Here is an 18,193-nt window from a genome sequence, read left to right on the forward strand (position 1 = left end):
AGAAAAGATCTATTATAGTGAAATTCCAATGTACAATGTATGTCTCTGGTCATAGGTCTGATAAAGAAATAAGGAAACTCTAAATTAATAGTTTATTGTGGGACATAAGACCTCTCTGAAGTCTCAAGACAAAAAACTTGCCATAAAGAGACAGAGGACTGTGGAGAAGATCAAGTAGCACTGTGCAGAGAGCTCATAGTGTTAATCTGTACCAAGAAGGTGGCTCAGATAGCAACAACATTTGATTGTTATCTGATTGATATCTTGTAGCTGACAGGAAATCAAATGCCTGCCTCATTTATAGTCCCAGTAGATGGACAGTCAACACCAAAGTAATGCAGAAGTAAAACAGAAATGTCCATTCTCTGGGGAGCCTCACAACATAACGGGAATATAAAATAAATCCCCTTTATTTTAAGAGTCTTTGTTCAGGGGCCCTTGAAGGAATTATATGCAGTTTTGTCCAAGCTTCCTTTGTTCTGGTAGTCAGATTTGTATTCACTTGTAAGATACACTCCTTCTTCCAGACTGAAAATGTAGATGAACAACCAGAACTATCTATGTGATGCTTATTCCATGAAACAGAGAAATAAAACTTTGCTTTCCTTAGCATCTTTCTGATTGGTGTATGCCCAAAGTTACTAAAGAGGAGGATGCCCATAGAAGAAGATAATGCAAACCATTTCCTGACAGTACAAGAGGAGTTTCCCTTTGGGGACATCTCTAGGAGTGATTAAATGCCAATCACTTCATTCCCACAGTTAGTAGAAAGAGAGAAATCTAGCCTTCATTAAATTAAAAACGTTAACAGCACAGAATTCCTTTTGCATGTAAAAGGTCTTAAAATAATTGAGAAATAGAAGTTATGTGTACGCTTGTATGCATTTATGTGGGAGAGGGGAGGTTGTGCATGGGATGATGCAAGTACAACCCTTACTTTTTTAGGCATGTACCATATATTTTGGTTTTTTAAGTGTTTTAAAATCACACTAAACAAGCACTTGAGGAAAGCCATTAATAATGTTCTGTGACTAAGATTTAAAAAAAGCCCCAGACATTACTATGCAATCCCTTTAAAAATTGTGTCAGAAGTGAGTTGCCAAAATATATATACTTTGTATTTTTTTCAGCAAAGATATGTTTTGCCATTGTATATAACTGTGTGTAGGATACAAAGGCAATGAGTCATACAGATATCACATATACTTGTCTTCATATAGTGGCATGTATATAATCTTCATTCCTTTGAAGGCTACCTTAATACTGCCATTGTTTCTTTCACATCAGAGAACACAGAGAAAGAAACAAAAATAATTTAATCTAATTTATTAGTAAATACTGATCAGACTATTTTCACCTAATTTATCATGTCATAATAATCACTGAAAAGTTAGTCTTTGAGTCTCTAATGCAATGGGATGACCACTACACTTCCAATTAATCACATGAAAAAAGAGATGGAGAACCAGAGGTCTGGGTAAACAAGTTGGAAACTTGGCACTGTTGTCAACAGTGGTCAACAGATACACAGTGTGTGCAAGGCTGCACACATAAAATCAGTTTTTACCTATCTCAAATAATTATCCAAATGATGAAGCTATTTGAAGAGTGAAGGAAACCTTCTTCCTAAAAAATCAGTAAGTTAAAAATGGAAGATTCTCAAGCTTTACTTAATGGCATCAGTTCACATAAACTTTGGCCGTTAATAATAACTACAGAACTTGCCCAAGTATTTCTGTTAGACTAAAAGGAAGGGTAATATTTTGATGACAAGCTCTGCTGGATGATAAATTTGAGTGTTTGTAGGCACTGTTATTTCTGAGCAGACACCTGATTTCTTTTTAGAAAATATTTTGGATTAGATTCTCTAGCTTAGATTTCTTAGGATTCACTTTGTTTTCACAAATGTGGTATCAGCTCTGATTTAATACAGCATAAGAGAACATATTAAAGCTACATTTAGATTATTTCCTTCAGCCTTCCCCATCCCAGCCAATTTCACATTCATTTGCTAATTTGAAAACAGAGACTGCATATCAAAGGAAGGCTGGAGGCAATACTGAGGGCTGCAAATGTTTACTGCTTCAGTAGTTACTGTTTTGATTTCTGAAACAGAGGGAAACTTTCACTGTTAAAGAACAGTGGAAAGAATTATATGAATAAAGGAAAAAGAAAAACAGAGCAAGGCTCATTCGTTCCTTGAAAGGTAGATGCATGAGCTTATGAGAAGTAGAGAACCTTTCACAATATGAAGCGATGCGTGCTGAAAATCTGACATCAGAAACAGATGCTCAACTTTCCTACTTGAGAAATTATATTTGCTACCAAGTATTTGTGATACAATCAAAAAGTAGTTAGTGTGATACTTTTTTCCTCTTACCAACACACTGATTAAGAGAATGATACACACTTTGAAACACAAGTAGGCCGAAACATCCACCTCTTTCTTATTCTTTCTATTCTTCACAATGATATTAAACAGCAAGAAGTGGTAACAAATTTTCTTCAGAATGTATGATCTTTTCATCAGTATCTGATTGAATAACCCAATGTATTCCACCAAAAGAAAAAAAAAATCCACCACATTTTCAAACTAAGGGAGTAACACAAAGCTTACATAAAACCGTAGGTGTTTCCAAACCTTTAAATGTCATCCCAGGTCTAAGCAAAGACTGATTTGAGTAGAGACTTTGAAAATGGCCTATCTGAGTCTACTATAGATTAGAACACACTGATCAGTTTTCAGTCTTCTTGTGGGATGTAGTTAGTTTAGAAAAATGTCCCTCAAACAGAAAAATATGTTTCCTGATGTCATAATATTATTAATATGCCATAGTAGTTGGGATCAGGGTGCTGCATTATAACAAGATAATAAAATATCCCCTACGGTATCCTATCTTTATTACAGGGACCTACCAATAATATGGAAAAAAAATATTTTTTGATTTGAACTACTTGGATTCTATATATAAGAAAGCTATATTTCAACAGGCTAGTACATTATAAGAAGCTAGAAAAAAAAATCGTATATGGTGTCACAGCCCTAATGGTTTTGAGTTGGCTAGAAATGAGCAGAGTTCTTACAGTGTACATCAAAACCATACATGAATACATGAGGTCTGATTAGCTTGCTGCCACAATAGGTTTTTGTTATCTTTTTTCCTACAAAGGGTTAAAAAGCTAGAGGAAACAGAAAAAGTGTACCCATGCAAGAATAAGTATAATCTACTCAGCAAAAGGCATAATTTCAGAATATTAGAGAGAAAGGTTAGTAGTTGTAACAGTATAGATTCATTAGAAAGAATTCAAAACATCCCATGAAGTGTTAGTATATTATAACAGAGTTAATGCCTTTTTTGCAGATTCATATTTGTAAGATATTTTCAATATTTGTATCAATAAAAGAAATGCTCAATGTCTTTTTGCCCAGTAAAAGGTCATCTCTGCTCATTTATTTCAGTTATTTTCAAGACTTGAGTAGCAAGTTTTTCAGAAGTTCACATCTTGTCTCCAAAGAAATAAAGAACTTATTTCAGATGCTAGAGTATGCTAAGATATCAGATATTGTCTCAGGTTTCCAGAAACTTGCTGGTATACACTCAGATGAAGCTGGGATATAATGCTGTTTCTTTGCCTTTGCCATTATCCTAGCCCCTGTTGACCAGGTAAATTGCAAAATAAAACTCTGGTGTGAATTCAGTCACATGTATGTGGGTGTTAAGCCCAGAAAGAAGGGAGGGGAAAGGGGTGGTATTTTATTCACTATACTACCCTGATTTGATTAGTAATAAATTAGAGTTTTTTTACCCCAAGTTGAGCCTGTTTTGCCAATGATAGTAATTGCTGAGTGTTATCCTTGTCCTTATCTCACTCCTTAAGTGTTTTGTTATATTTTCTCTCCCCTGTCCAGCTGAGAAAGGTAGTGATAAGAGTGGTTTAGGTGGGCACCTGGCACAACCCACTACAAAATGTTCAGTGTAATCTTTGTTATCATTTTTAATGTATGATAGATCCATTTTCCAATTAAGTACTGTTTGAAATGTGGTTTCTAATGGTGTCTACAGAATATTTATCTTTAAATTAACTGTATCTTTAAATGTGTATGTACATAGACTCAGTTTAGGAAGCAAGAAATTCAAGGCTTCCCTTTGATCATTCGTCTGTTTCACGTGTGAAAAATTATAGGCTGACAACATGGAAAAGATCACATTTATTATAAATAACAACTAACTATCCAGTCAAAATTCAGTGACTCTTTTTGTCATATTTGCTGCAGAAAATTACACTTATTCCTAAGAAAAGTATGGCTGAAACAAATAAAATACCATTTTCTTTAGAATTTCTAATGAAATATCTGTGACAAATACATGGACAACTTTCAAAGGAGTTAAATTACTGCTATTCATGTTTGTGTATAGATTCTTCACACTTTTCCATTGGAAATGTATGTGATAACATGTTTTATCTTTAGGGTAATTTTACCTCTGAAATAGCTTTTCATTCCTTTTTTTATTGATTTGATAATTCTCAGTCTCCTTGAGGGTGCTGGTCAGTCATACTACCACCCAGACACAACCAGATCAACTGAAATGGAGTTTTAAGTTACTGAGAGTTAACGTATAGAGAGGTATAAGCCTCATTCTCCAGAAATTATATACCACAATTCTTGGGAGTTCCCATCTGTTCATTTGGCACTGGGCAGCTCTGACCAGGCTGGTAAAAGGTGGAAATGGGTAGGAGTGGTCGCAGCAACAGTGTGAAGGGCACTAGAGGGTGCTTATTGAGTGCAGAATGGTGGTGGTCCTCTGGCAAACTCCCCATCAAGATGGGGACAGCAGGCTACCTGTGTCTCCAAAGGAACACCACCCAGAGGGAATAACACAGGATCAAAGCCCTGCTAGGGGTGTTGGGTGCAATTAACAATACACAGGAAATACAACTAATAAGCGGAACAAACCAGGAACAGTAAAGGTAGCCTCATTGTGCTGCCTGCCCACAGTACTTGAAGAACAGTGCAGGCAGTATGCTTATGCCCTCTTAGGGCATGAAACTGGAGTGGGGTGAGGAAAAAAACCCCAACAGCTCAGTTGCTGTTTGTCCAAAATTTATCCATTTTGAATGATTACATTTGGTCCAAATTGTGCAAGGAAATATATGTGCTATACACCTTTGTTCTTCCCTGACAACTTACTTTACTAAAGACTTTTTTTCAGCCTCTTTCAACTCAACACACAGTGAATATTTACTGCCACGGAGGAGACACCAGTCTCCCTCAGACCCCTTTTTAAAATGAAAATCAAAAGCTATTGAAAATTGAATTAAATTTTAAGAAACCAAGGTGCCTAGGAAGCTTCCATTAGTTTCTTCAAATTGCTCCCCCATTACCACAGTGTAGAACGGAAACATGGAAAAGTCATTGCTGTTGCACTCCGAAGGACTCCTATTTCCCTGGCTCCCAGAAGATTACTTATAGAAAGAATATACGAGAACTGTAATAAAATAAGCTATAATGTGAAACAACTGTAAGCACTTGAAGACTTTTAGTACAGATGACACGCTGTTCCTTTAAAGAATTAAACCATAATTTATAGAAGAAACTGTCAGATATACAGGATCAAAATGGCATTTGAGCACACAGCTTTCTTGCTTACTTGTAGGGATATCAATCATTTATTAAGAATTAATCTTCACCCCAGTGTTCTCCTAAAACTGCCTGATGTTTTGGCAAGCTACTTGAAAGGGTTCAGTAAGAATTTATAAGGGCAGATTGGAAATGGGATTTTTTTTTTTTTTGGCTCAACAAAGGGGATACTGTTTCCTCTCTGAACGTATCTCTGTTATAGTTTAACACAGAAATGGATAGGTTTGCCAAAAATCACAGTTTTCAATGGCCTTCAGCGAAACAGTAGATTTGTCTTTGCCTTCATACTGTGTCCTGCATTTATACTGTTAGAATTGCTCTTAATCTACTTGGAAGTATCAAATGCTCTTGGCCTTGAGAACACAAACTTGTGCTCACACTAAAAAGTGCAGTTTGTAAAGTAACCACATTTTTCCATGCATACAGAAGAGTATGCAGGACTGAAACTAAAGGATCTAATTTCCAGCTCTTGACATAAAAGTGGCAAAAGAGGCCTGGGCAAGTTTAAAATGTGGTATTCATATTGCCTGCATAAAATGTGCTAAAATTGCTTGAATGATGTCACTTGAGCAGCACATCCAAACTACAGATATTTTTGAACTCTGAGAACACTTAATGCTTGGCGCTGACCACAGATACATAGGGTGTGAAAAGCTGTGCACATAAAATCAGTTTATAGCTATCTCAGGCCATTAGTAAACAATGCATGTCTTGGGCTACAAACAGCAGGAAGTGATATCATGCATGTTTCAAAGTTATTGCTACTTTCTGGTTTCTAGTTTTCAAGCATTTCATTTTGACAAAAGCAATCAATAAAACATCAAAGTGGCATTTGTAAAACATGAACCCTTACTTGTTTGGCATTAAGTTCAAGGCAAAATTTAACAGATAATGGTTATCAATCGTCTATTGGTTCCCAGCACTTTTCAGAGCTAACACATATGTGCATTTGCACACATGCACAAACATATCCATTTTAGGCTGCTACAGAAATAGACTTATTAGAAACAGCTTATTTTGGACTTGACTCATGAGAAAATTTTTTTGGTATGGAACACAAATTTTGTCTCCATTTTGTGAAAAAACTCAGGGGAAAAAGAGCTCGGCCATTTGTTCAACCAGCTTCATTGTTTTTCACTCCAGTGACAATGTCCTCTAACACATCAAATGAAAATGGAAGGCTTCCATTTCTAAAAAACCACAGAAAAATTTGTAACAGGTGGGAATGTTTCTTCCTTTCATCTTCTGTTAGATCAGTGGCAGTCTGCCACTGATTCCACTATGGGAATTTTCATTTGTTATAAGAATTTTAATATGGTGTTACTATTACTATTACTATTGCTATTGCTATTACTATAAAAACTTCATTTTCTCTTTCCCTCTCCTCCCTCTTTGAGTCCATTACCCAAGTGCCTAGTCCACTGTCTCCTTCAGATGGTCTGTTCACAATGTTAGGGCTTTTACTTCAGCAGGAATGTCAAGGTTGTGGTAAAACCTCTGAAGAGGAAGATTGTTTTATGTCCACAATTATCTTAAATAATGGAACATCTTTTACCTTATCCATTTAAATTCTACAGCTGTAATTATACTTAAGTAATTATTAAATTCACCATGTCTTAATGCTCAATTAATAGAATACACTTTAAAAGTACTGATATTTATAGGAGAAAGTAAATTGACTGTCTAGTGCATAACACTAGACAGATAAGATTGACTCACTGTAAAACAAATCTGCCACTGTTTCCTTAGTAAAGAAATATGAGGTCACGACAACTGTGAAATCCTACCTAACAACAGTTTTATTCTAATGTCAATAAAAGCAGAACTCATTTTTTTGACAGTGTTTCAACCACACATTATTGTGAAATAGTTCTAATAGAATCTTCTAAATTCAAGAACAAACAAAGGATTTTAAAGGTGAAGCTGTGCCCTTGAAGAGAAGTGCATACTCTCTATTCTTTATTTCTTCTACCTTATTAATTTGGAACTTTGCGTGAAAAAAGTGGCAGTAATTAGCCTTGACATGGACCAGCACCAGGGTTTTCTATCAAGTTTCTTTCCTGTTTATGTTTGAATTACTCAGGGGCTGCCTCTGTGTGCCCTTTGGTCTCAACAAATGCATTTTTTTCCTTTACTCTCATGGTACAAAGAATGTAATCTTAGTTGACTGGAGTCTGCTGAACATCATATTATTTCCTTGACTCAGCTGCAGAGTCACAAACTGGAGAGGAGAAAAATGCTTCCACTGAATATAATATGCAAGACTAAGAGGATTTACTCATCAGAAAAGCATTGCTTTGCCTGAAAGCCTTTTGCTCTGCATTGTTCTAAAATTTTGTCTAAATGATCAGTATGGATAGAAGCTGGATGACTAGACTTCCAGTTAGCACTTCTTTTGCTATGCTAATTTAGTACATAAGGGATGGCTAATTCTAGGTGAGAACCACAGTCCACCTAGTCTGCTATCTTATTTACACCTCCTAACAAAGCTTATGCCCAAACATATGAGCATTTCACCTTTTTATTCTATAGTACAAAACTTTGCTCTGAGTACGCATCTAATTAAAAAATAACAGGCTGTGCAGAGAAAGTTTAATTCAGGAAGAATACAGTGTTATTTTAGTAAAGCAAGTTATTAACTTTTGTACCTGTGACTACTCAGTGCTCATTTGAGTTGTAATTAGTTTTCACCTGATAAACAAAAATTATAATTATAAAATAAACGAAAACACAAGGAAAAGAAATCCCCTATAAGCACTGTTTTAACTCATAGAAAGTACAGGTGAATTACTTTTCCTAAGCAGCTATCATAATATACTTCAAGGTAAGTGATTATACCCAAAGTTTAAAAGACAACTTTCTCTAGAGAAGGATCTCATAATATCTAAAGGGATTATGAGGGCGATAACTGGAAATGCTTTAGGGAACAAGATATTTCATTTTTTAGCTGATTTCTAAACATAAGCCAAAAACAGAATTCTGAAATCCAAGCTCTCCCTTCTTCATTTTTGCACTGAATGTTTTGTACCTGTACAGTTATTTGTTTTTCTATGAACCTAGACCTACCAAGTTATCAGATTATGCATGTAATGGATAAAAAATTAGTTGTTCAAATACATGGATTTTTCACAAGACAGAATTAAGATTATAAAAGTGTTTCTGAAATGCATAGAGATGACTAGTTATCTTGAAATGTTTTCAGTGCCACAAACACCCCTAAACCTCCTTTGAAATGGAAGTAAGAATTATTAATACTTTTTTTTCACTATTTGGCTTTGCATGATCATGACGTGTAATTTTTGGAAGCTCTTCTCTAAAATATTTTTTTAAATTAGGGCCTGTCCTAAAGATCAACAAGAAGTTAAGCCATGGAGAACTAAGTTATGTGTATAATACTGTTGCAATAATTCTTTATACTCATCGAGTTGTAAATACATCTAAATTTCAACAAATGCTCCTGAAACATGACATAAATATGAACACATATTTATATCTAAGTGATGTTTTTGGTGCATCCATAAGTTGTTGGTATAGCAATGGTCTCGTCTTTATTTTGTTCCTCATGCACTTGCTTGAGATTTAGTTATAGGATACAGAGAAAGCAGGAATCGAGACATCCTACAACTCGTCTGGTTAGATACATTCCTAAATACATTTTGATTGGATGACCTAATTGAGGATTGAACTGAAGTCTTCTGGCTTCTGTCTCAGTACTGCCATAGGTGACTTAGTGGGTCAACAGCATGGTCTGAATTGTCTGTTCGCTGAGTAGATGCAATTTTTCTCTGTCTAATTCCTCTAGCCTACAGCTATTTACATAGGATTCTATAGATTTTTGTGCGTGTGAACTCTAAAACTATCCCTCAGCTATCTTGCTGTTTGTGAGGTTCACTGATCACAAAGTTATTCAATATAAAAGCCATTATGGAGGCCATTATGAGTGGAATTTCTATACATACAACTGCATGCAACACAAAGACATAATCGGCATCAGAAAAAGCACATTTGCATATTTCTCCAGCCATACAGGAAATGATTTTGCATCTCAGAGAACTGGTTATGGCTAACTAAATGCTAAGCACATGAATTTAAAATTACAGCTATTGAAGGTTAAAATAATAATAATGATAATACCACCTAATAAGAAATTATCTTTCCAAGTTGAAACATCCAGAGGCTAGGTGTTCCTATTATTAGGATACAATTGTCAGACTTCGTAACAATAGATTCAAGAGAGAATCAACTTGATGATTGCACATTAGTTATTATTATTATTATTCATTATTATTATTTTATGCATTATATTGTATTGTGGTAATAATGGAAGATAATGTGCCTTAGAAATGGAGCATCCCTGAATCTCATTAGAAATTAAATATATAGAATGAGACTGTGAGAGATAATATTGCTTTCCCGCCTGCTAGTATAAATGGAATGGTGTCTGTCAGGGATGGAATAATGGAATGCTCTCAGCCCAGTAATCCATGTATGAACATCACTACCCACTACGGAAAAGAATGTTTAACCGCATACACATACACATTCTCATACTAAGAAAGAAAATGCAGTACCAAGGAAGGAGAGTTGACTAAAATTAAAATTTTCAGTTGGAGGAGATGGTAAATCTCTACTATATTTTTACCTTTGGGATCTTGGCATAAATCCAGTCAGAGGTTCTAATTAAAATGAGTTTGATGGTCTCAGCTTAGTTCCTAGTTGATGGCAGTTCACACTACAAAACACATAAGAATTCATTACCATCCTTCTCAGCTGGCAATGTCTGCTCAGAGAGAGCAAGAGGATGTAATTAATGTGGATTCTAGTACCTGTCTTGAATTTTAGGCAGGGTGGTCCTTTCTGCACAGTTGAAAATGTGTCATCAATAGAGCATTAGGAATCAAAAATCAAAGCATTGCTCTAGAATTAAGTCAAATGTAGAACAGTAAAGGTGCTTACTAGCCATTTCTTTTAAGACTCAGCATGGGTATAGAAATTATGACGTGTTCCAATGAGAAATCCGCACAGTATTTCTTGGTCTTAAGTTATCTTGTTCTCAGAATACAGTTCACTTTAAACAGATCTTTCTGCTTATTCTCTTCTCAAAAATTTACTGAAATTCACAACATATATAATTTTTTTTCTTCCAAAAATGCAATATGGTGCTTTCTGTCAAGATGGTCACAATTTTTGTATAGACAATAAATAGCAAAACATTTATGTCATCCTAAATATGCCAATGAGAAAAGGTAATTGCATGCTCTGGTACCAGCCAGAAGAAAGACCTCGTAACTCACAGCATGTAGTAAAATGCATCATTTGCAACTTGGTGAAAAACAAACCGCTGTTTGTATCTGGGTTTGTTTTTCTGACTTAACCAGCTCCTTTTCTAATTCTTGATGTAGTTTCTGAGAATGAGGTATGGATCGAAACTGTGGGGCTTTTGTGCAAAGTGGCATGCTCCTTATTCAGATAATTTTTATAATTGCTAATGATGTATATACTCTCTTACTACTAATGATTTTGGATAGAATAAAAGGAAACTGCTACCTATACACATAGCAATTTGCCTTGTCTTATCTTCACCAGACCCATAGAGTGCCTTTGTTTTCCTTTTGAGGGAGTCTTATCTCATCTTCCTGAAGAAGCAATGAGAATGGACTCATTGGCCTCAATGGCCTCAAAATAACAGACACAGGTCTCAGCTGCTGCCTCAGCTTTTTTATCTTCTTTTCCTTACAGAAATAATATGTCTCGTCTATAAAGGAATACATATTCCAGAGAGGGGCACCAGAGAAACAGCCCAACAAATACAACATAGTAATTTGAATGTGAGTAATTCTGACATCACAGAAGTGAGATAGCAAGGATAAGAAGAATAATCTCAAGCTTAACACTAGATCCACTACACATGCACAGTAATGGCAAATTACAGCAAATAAGTTTTTCTGAACTAATTGGAAATTTGTAAAATGCCTCTGATATTTTATCTTAATGCTAAAGTAATGTGAATTCATGTCATGTTCTAGAAGGCCCTGGGATGGATTTCCTGAAGCATTTGCATGTCTCTCTCCTCTTGATTTACACCCAATTGCAAAAACTCATGGTGAAATACCTAGTACAATCCAGGATATCCATTCAAGCACTTTGTTTGCCCAAAAGCAAAGAAGCCTGAAGCATTATTTGTGCCAGGTGCACTTTTTCTGCTTGGCGAGTGGTGTTACCTGAAGGATATATAATTTTTCCAGGAACGGTGCTCACTTCCTAGTCACTTCTGGACACAGTTCAGGGTGTTGACAAGGCCTACAGGGCTCCATATAGCTCCAGTAGTAAGTCTTGGCAGAAGGAAAATTAAAGGGAAACATTTCTGATGTTAAATTTTCCCTTTCTAGTCAAATTCGTTCTATGACTTCAGAGATCTAAAAAGCACTTTCCTAAGACTCTTTATTACATTTTAAAAGTAAGGATACGCAATCATCATATGTGGAAAAATGTTTCTTTTTGGGCTTCCAACATGTTTATCTTCAGTTTCATTTGATAAATGTTTCTTTTCCAGAGATGACATTCAGCTCAGAGTAGTGAAGACATGCTATTCTTTACCTACACAACAAATTCTTTACATAGTTTTATAGACAGTATCTAAAACCATAATGTAAATCAAACCCCATATTGTACAGATATTGCACTGTATAAAATGATAAATAAACTTCATTTGGTCTTTAAAGAGGACCTTACTGGCCTCTTGATACATACATATGAATCAGATCCATAATTTAAAATTGCATATATTTTGAGAGATAATTTGTGTCCATGAAGTAAATACCATTTTAAACTGGCTTGACATTTTCAAAACATTATTTTTTCTAACGTTTGTGTTAACAAAAATAATATCTTTGTGTACTTGAATCACAAACCATCTATCCAGAATGTCATCTAGAAGGAAATAAAAATGAAACAAAAAATGAAGTAACATTGCTTGTTGCATTATTCCACTGTCCTGGCGTAATGCAGGGTCTGTCTTCCACTATCTCCTGACCTCCAGCTGCTCCATTTTATTACAGCATTAACTTTCCCACTCATATTTCTTTTCAACTGTTCAAATTTTTTCAAAACACTCGTGCTTGCTAATCACCACAGAGTAGTTTTGCCTTAGTTTTTACCTACACATCTCTCCTTAGTCCAATTTATTCCACAGACTGCAAGTATTTCTAAGCCTTGAATGTAATTTTTGTTTGCCACACAGGTTTATCTTCATCCCTGAGGCTGTTCAGAGACCTAGCCTAAACATATTAATATTATCCACTCTTTTTTCAGTGATGGTTGCGATCTATCTACAATCTGTTAACAGGGTGAAAACCTAGCAGAGCTCTTGCTAGTCCACATACATGAAGCTGTCAATTCCCTGTTTCCCTCCTGTGTTTTCTATCCGATGTGAAAGTCTTATAATAATATTGGACTACACGAAATTCTCAGGCCAACGGGATTTTTGCTTCTGCAGATGAAGGAGAAAGCCACGTGGTGAGATTAAACAACATTGGTAGAGTTGCACAACAAAATTAAAGTATAGCTGGGTTGGCAGAGTGTGGTTCTGGGTTCCAGCTCAGTCACTTACTTAAAGAGAATAGTTCCTGAATGTAAATTTTTGTAAAGGAATTGAAGCATTTCACTCATTTTTAATAATTCTAAAATTAAATTTACTTTGAGAGTTGCCTTAAGTGAATTTTTTTTAAAAGAGTGTTTTGGTTTTTATTCGGGTCCAGTGAAATTCTATACTCATAACATTTGGAGGTAAAAATGATATTTCTCAACTGTTTCCATTTTGAGTAAAATGGAAATTAAGCTTTGGGGTTTTTTCCATGTAAAGCAGAAGCATCCAGTCAAACAACACCTCCCAATGTAAAAAATACCTAATACTACCATTTGAACTGTAGTCCAGTCTTCACTAGCCACATCCAAACCATGAGCTGTATAAGCTTTTATGTACACATCTAAACACCACACACAGTCTCTAAATTTCTCATGCAGAGATATGACTTTTTATTCCACACTCAAAATTAAAACAATCCCTCATCTGCAACCATCAGTTGAATAAAAGAATTAATCTAGGAGGTCTGGGTATCAAAGCTAAAAAACCCCTACTGTCTTTAGTCCCACTGCTATAGTAATATGTCTGCAAAGGAGGGGGAAGCAAAGGGGTTTTGGTTTGGGTGTTGTTTTTTTCTTTTTCCTTTTGGGGATAGGAAGACCATTTGTAGCATATGTCCTACATCTGGCAGTAGTGCATTGATAAGCATGTGTAGCAGCAGGAACCCAATTATCCCTGTTGCCCTTTTTAGAATTACTATGAGTTGTGTTCTTCTACGCAGCGGAAATAACACATGAAGGCAAAAGGCATTCTAAAGTTTCCACAGTTCCTGGCACAAATCCACAAATTATATGCAATAACACCCTTCTGAAGAATCTTTTGCCACTTAAAGTGTGGTAGGAGTCTAAAAACATATGGATGTTGGAAATGTTCATCCACTGGAGCTTAAACTGACCATTAGTCTGTGAGGTAATGTGACAAAATCTACATGTCAGTGGAAATATAGCATGCTATATTTTCTCATGTACCTCTCAATCTGTATGGTCTCCTTGTCTCACAAAACCTGCCAGTGGGCACCCTCCTGCCTTGTCTAGTGGGGTGTGGCAAAAGCTAGCTGAGATGTAGCCCAGATCCTAGGATTTTATCACAAAAAATCATAATGAATGTTTCTGTCTTTCTGCAAATGTCCACAATGGCCATATATTACAGATAGACACTCTGTCTTGAAATTTCACCAAAATTCTTATCACCTTTCTGACTCCTCTTTGATCCTTTATCTAACAGTTTAACTGAATGCAAAGAACTTGCCAAAGGAAGCAGAAATTTCTTAATTCCTTTAAATGCACTACACTTACATATTCTATATGTTCCCAAATGTTTAGACTACCATCACGAAGCATGAAAGCACTAGTGAAAGACAGAAAATATACTGGATGGATGCCATTAAGGAAAGAAATAATATTTAAATGAAATCAGACAGAGATCTCAGGTACACAGAACATAAATGTTTAATCTGGCATTTCATCAAGACATTAGGGATAACACCTTTAACTTGGCATGTGAAAGATTTTCAAACCACTACAAATCTTACGAGGACCTCAGATTTCACCTCCCCTTTAAAAGACAGGTTCCCCATTGGAAAAATGTGAGGAGAGACTGGTTCTTTATTACTTCATGTGGGAATTTGATCTTTGTTTTTTATTTCATTAACTTAGCAGAATCACAGTACTCGTGCATAGAAGTTGGTGGTAAACAAAATCTGTTCCTGAAGGCTTTACTGGGAACTTACTGCAAGAACCAATTAAGTAAAACACAACTTACTATAAAGTGAATTTTAAAAAAAGAAATGACACATATCTCATGGACATTTATTAATTTTTGTAGGAAAATTAAAAATAATCTGCTTCTTAATACTCTCCATCAGAATTAAAAAAACAAGACACCAACAAAAAAAGTCAGAGGGTAGAGTGAATAAGTAGTTAGAATACAGCAAGCATCCTGTATAAAAACTTTGCTTACTGATTAGAGTTTATCTATAGCAAACATTTTTGCAGATAGAGTGCTGTCTATTCTGTTTTACGGTTTTTATTGTTTTTTTTAGTGGGATTACTGTAATTAGCAAAAGTCAGAATAAATCCAGTAAGTGATAAATACTCTCAGATATAGAGAACCTTAACACTGTGGGACCTTATCAATTTAAGCATAGTTGGGATAATTTGCAAATCTTGGCTAAACAGTGCTGCAAAGAAGACTAAGAGTGAGACATTACATTGTTTTTAAACCAGTAGTGCAACCTCTGCCAAAGAAATTTTTGCAGGCACTGATACAAAAATTTTTTTTTGAAGTTGTAAAACATGATCATCAGAGTCACTGAGTTAAAGCAGCAATGAAGAATTCAACAATAGACGGCATGTCTATTTAAATACAATGTTTCTTTGGCCAATAATAATATGAATAATTAAATATTTCATTGCCTTTCAATATATTGAACATATTATTGAGAAAATCTGTTCAAGCTCTTTTTTTAGACCAACATGGAACTCAGAATATATATATACACTCGGATGGTATAAACACAAGTTCTACCAAAAGCAAGTTTTTGGGTAAAGGAAGAAGCAATTCTCAGACAGACACAGAAGCAGAAGAAAAGGATTAAGAAACAAAAGCACCTGAAGTACTTCTTTCTAATATAGCCAAACCAGTGATATCAGATGTTCAGGCAAGAACAGCACTGCTTACCTGGTACCCTCCATCCAAGGATACTGGAGAAAATACTGACAAGAATGACATACCAGATGTTTAAACTTACAAAGTAATGATTTCAAATAACAGAAAAGATGTAAAGTACAAAACTGCACACATCGGAGAAGAAAACAAAGTTACTGTAGATGATCCCAGGCCAGCAACCGACTGCCATGCAAAAGTCAAAGTAGCATGCAACTCTGTAAAGGGGAGCCCTTCAGAAGCAGAGACTTATACCACAATGAGCTGTGAACCTGATGCTCCAAATCTGCCCGAAATAACTAATTGGACCAAAAATTCTCTTACTCTGCAGTGGAAGGCAGCTTGTGATAATGGTTCTATAATCCATAGTTACCTTTTAGAATGCGAAGAAGGAAAAGTAAATGGAGAGTTCTGCCGGTGTTATTATGGCCAACAGAAGCTGTATAGGATTACAAAACTGTCACAAGCAGTGGGGTACATCTTTAGGCTAGCAGCCAAAAGTGACTTGGGAATGAGTGTTTTTACTGAAGAAATCCTATACCATACCTCAAACACTGCCCCAATCACATCAGCAAGTCCTTTGCTGATTAATGCTGGAGTTACTTGGTAATACCTGCAGTGGACAAAACCCTCAGGAACACCATAAGATGAAGGACTCGCATATATATTAGAGATGGACTAATCATGATGGTGGTAGTGGTCTTACCTACATGATGAAGAATTTGAGATGTAGTACAAGATATAAATTTAGGGTCATTGCCTGTAAGTCAGAAGATAAAAGCAGTCCAAGTGAGACAGTAGAGACAGTAGAGAGTCCAGTGAGACATTACATGCCCAGAGTAAGCCTAGAGCACCTTCAAAACCAACAGTGAAAGGAAAAATAACCTGGGATCCACCGAAAGACAATGGATGAGCAGCAATAAATACATATGTTGTGAAAATGTCTGAAGGATTAAATGGAAACAAATGGGGCATGATATACAGCAGAGCCACTAGAGAACATGTGTGTGACTGACTAAATTCTGGTTGTTCCTGTCATTTACATGTATATTGTGTTGGGGAAGGAGGATGAAGCACGACATCCAATTCTTTGTTGGTGCAGGCACCGTCGATGGTTCCTGGACCATGTCAGCTTCCAAGGCTACAGGGTAGACCAAGAGCAAAAGAAGTTCAGCTGCACCGGGGGCAGATGGGTTTCACCTATTACATGTTACGGTCCGTAAATGGCAGCTGGACAAGCAATGCAAGCCCCCTCAAGTGGCACTTAGATCTGCTGCATGTGCTCTGGTGTCCTGGGAGGTTCCAGTGAGTAATAGAGCTGACATCATGGAGCGCTGATTGGAGTGGGGCGATGTAGAAGGATGCATACAGATCTCCTACTGTGGACCTGGGTTCAGCTGTGAAATGAAAGGACTTTTGTTTCCACCATATACTATTGCAGGGTTCAGGCAGTGAATGTGGCAGGTGCAGGCCCTTTCAGTAAAGTACTGGCATGTATGGCTCCAGTCTCTGTACCTGCAGTTGTGACTTCTCTTCAGGGACTAAGTGAAGATGAAGTTGAAAGTCCACACTATCCTCCTTCCACATGCCTTGCTATAAGCTGGAGAAAGCCTTGTGACCATGGATCTGAAATCCTTGGCTACAGCATAGACTTTGGAGATAAGCAGCCAATAGCTGTTGGGAGGGTTCTGACCTATTTTATGGATGGTGTACAGCCAGATACTAACTACAGGGTATGAATTCAAGCCCTAAACAGTCTTGGAGCAGGTCCTTTCAGCCACACCATAAAAGTGCAAACAAAGCCTCGGAGCAATCCACTTTTTCAATACAGGATGGGGGATGTTGTGCCTGAGAGCATCCCTGTGGAGAAGGACTTAAGGGTGGTGATTGATGAGAAGCTTCACATGAGCCAGCAATGTGTGCTCGCAGCCCAAAAGGCTAACCGTATCCTCGGTTGCATCAAAAGAAGTGTGGCCAGCAGATTGAGGGAGGTGGTTCTGCCCCTCTGTTCCACTCTTGAGAGACCCCATCTGGAGTATTGTGTCTAGTTCTGGAATCCTCAAAATAAGAAAAACATGAAGCTGTTGGAATGGTCCAGAGGAGGGCTAAAAAGATGATCAGAGGGCTGGAGCACCTCCCATACGAGGACTGAGAGAGCTGGAGTGATTAATCCTGGAGAAGGCTCTGAGGAGACCTTATAGCAACCTTCCAGTACCTGAAGGGGGCCTACAAGAAAGCTGGGGAGG

General features: G+C 36.6%; 1 protein-coding gene and 2 pseudogenes across 15 annotated transcripts in view; 2 read left to right on the plus strand and 1 right to left on the minus strand.

Moving 5' to 3' along the window:
• Positions 1 to 16,962, plus strand: part of LOC138716629 (fibronectin type-III domain-containing protein 3a-like) — an 80,713-nt pseudogene extending 63,751 nt beyond the window's left edge.
• The window catches only part of ROBO2 (roundabout guidance receptor 2), a 905,955-nt gene that overhangs the window by 519,790 nt on the left and 367,972 nt on the right, over positions 1 to 18,193 (minus strand). The gene's annotated exons all lie outside the window — the stretch shown is intronic.
• Positions 16,991 to 17,995, plus strand: LOC138716637 (fibronectin type-III domain-containing protein 3a pseudogene; annotated as a pseudogene).

The sequence above is a fragment of the Phaenicophaeus curvirostris genome, chromosome 1 (genome assembly GCF_032191515.1).
Source record: "Phaenicophaeus curvirostris isolate KB17595 chromosome 1, BPBGC_Pcur_1.0, whole genome shotgun sequence".
NCBI classification, from domain to species: domain Eukaryota; kingdom Metazoa; phylum Chordata; class Aves; order Cuculiformes; family Cuculidae; genus Phaenicophaeus; species Phaenicophaeus curvirostris.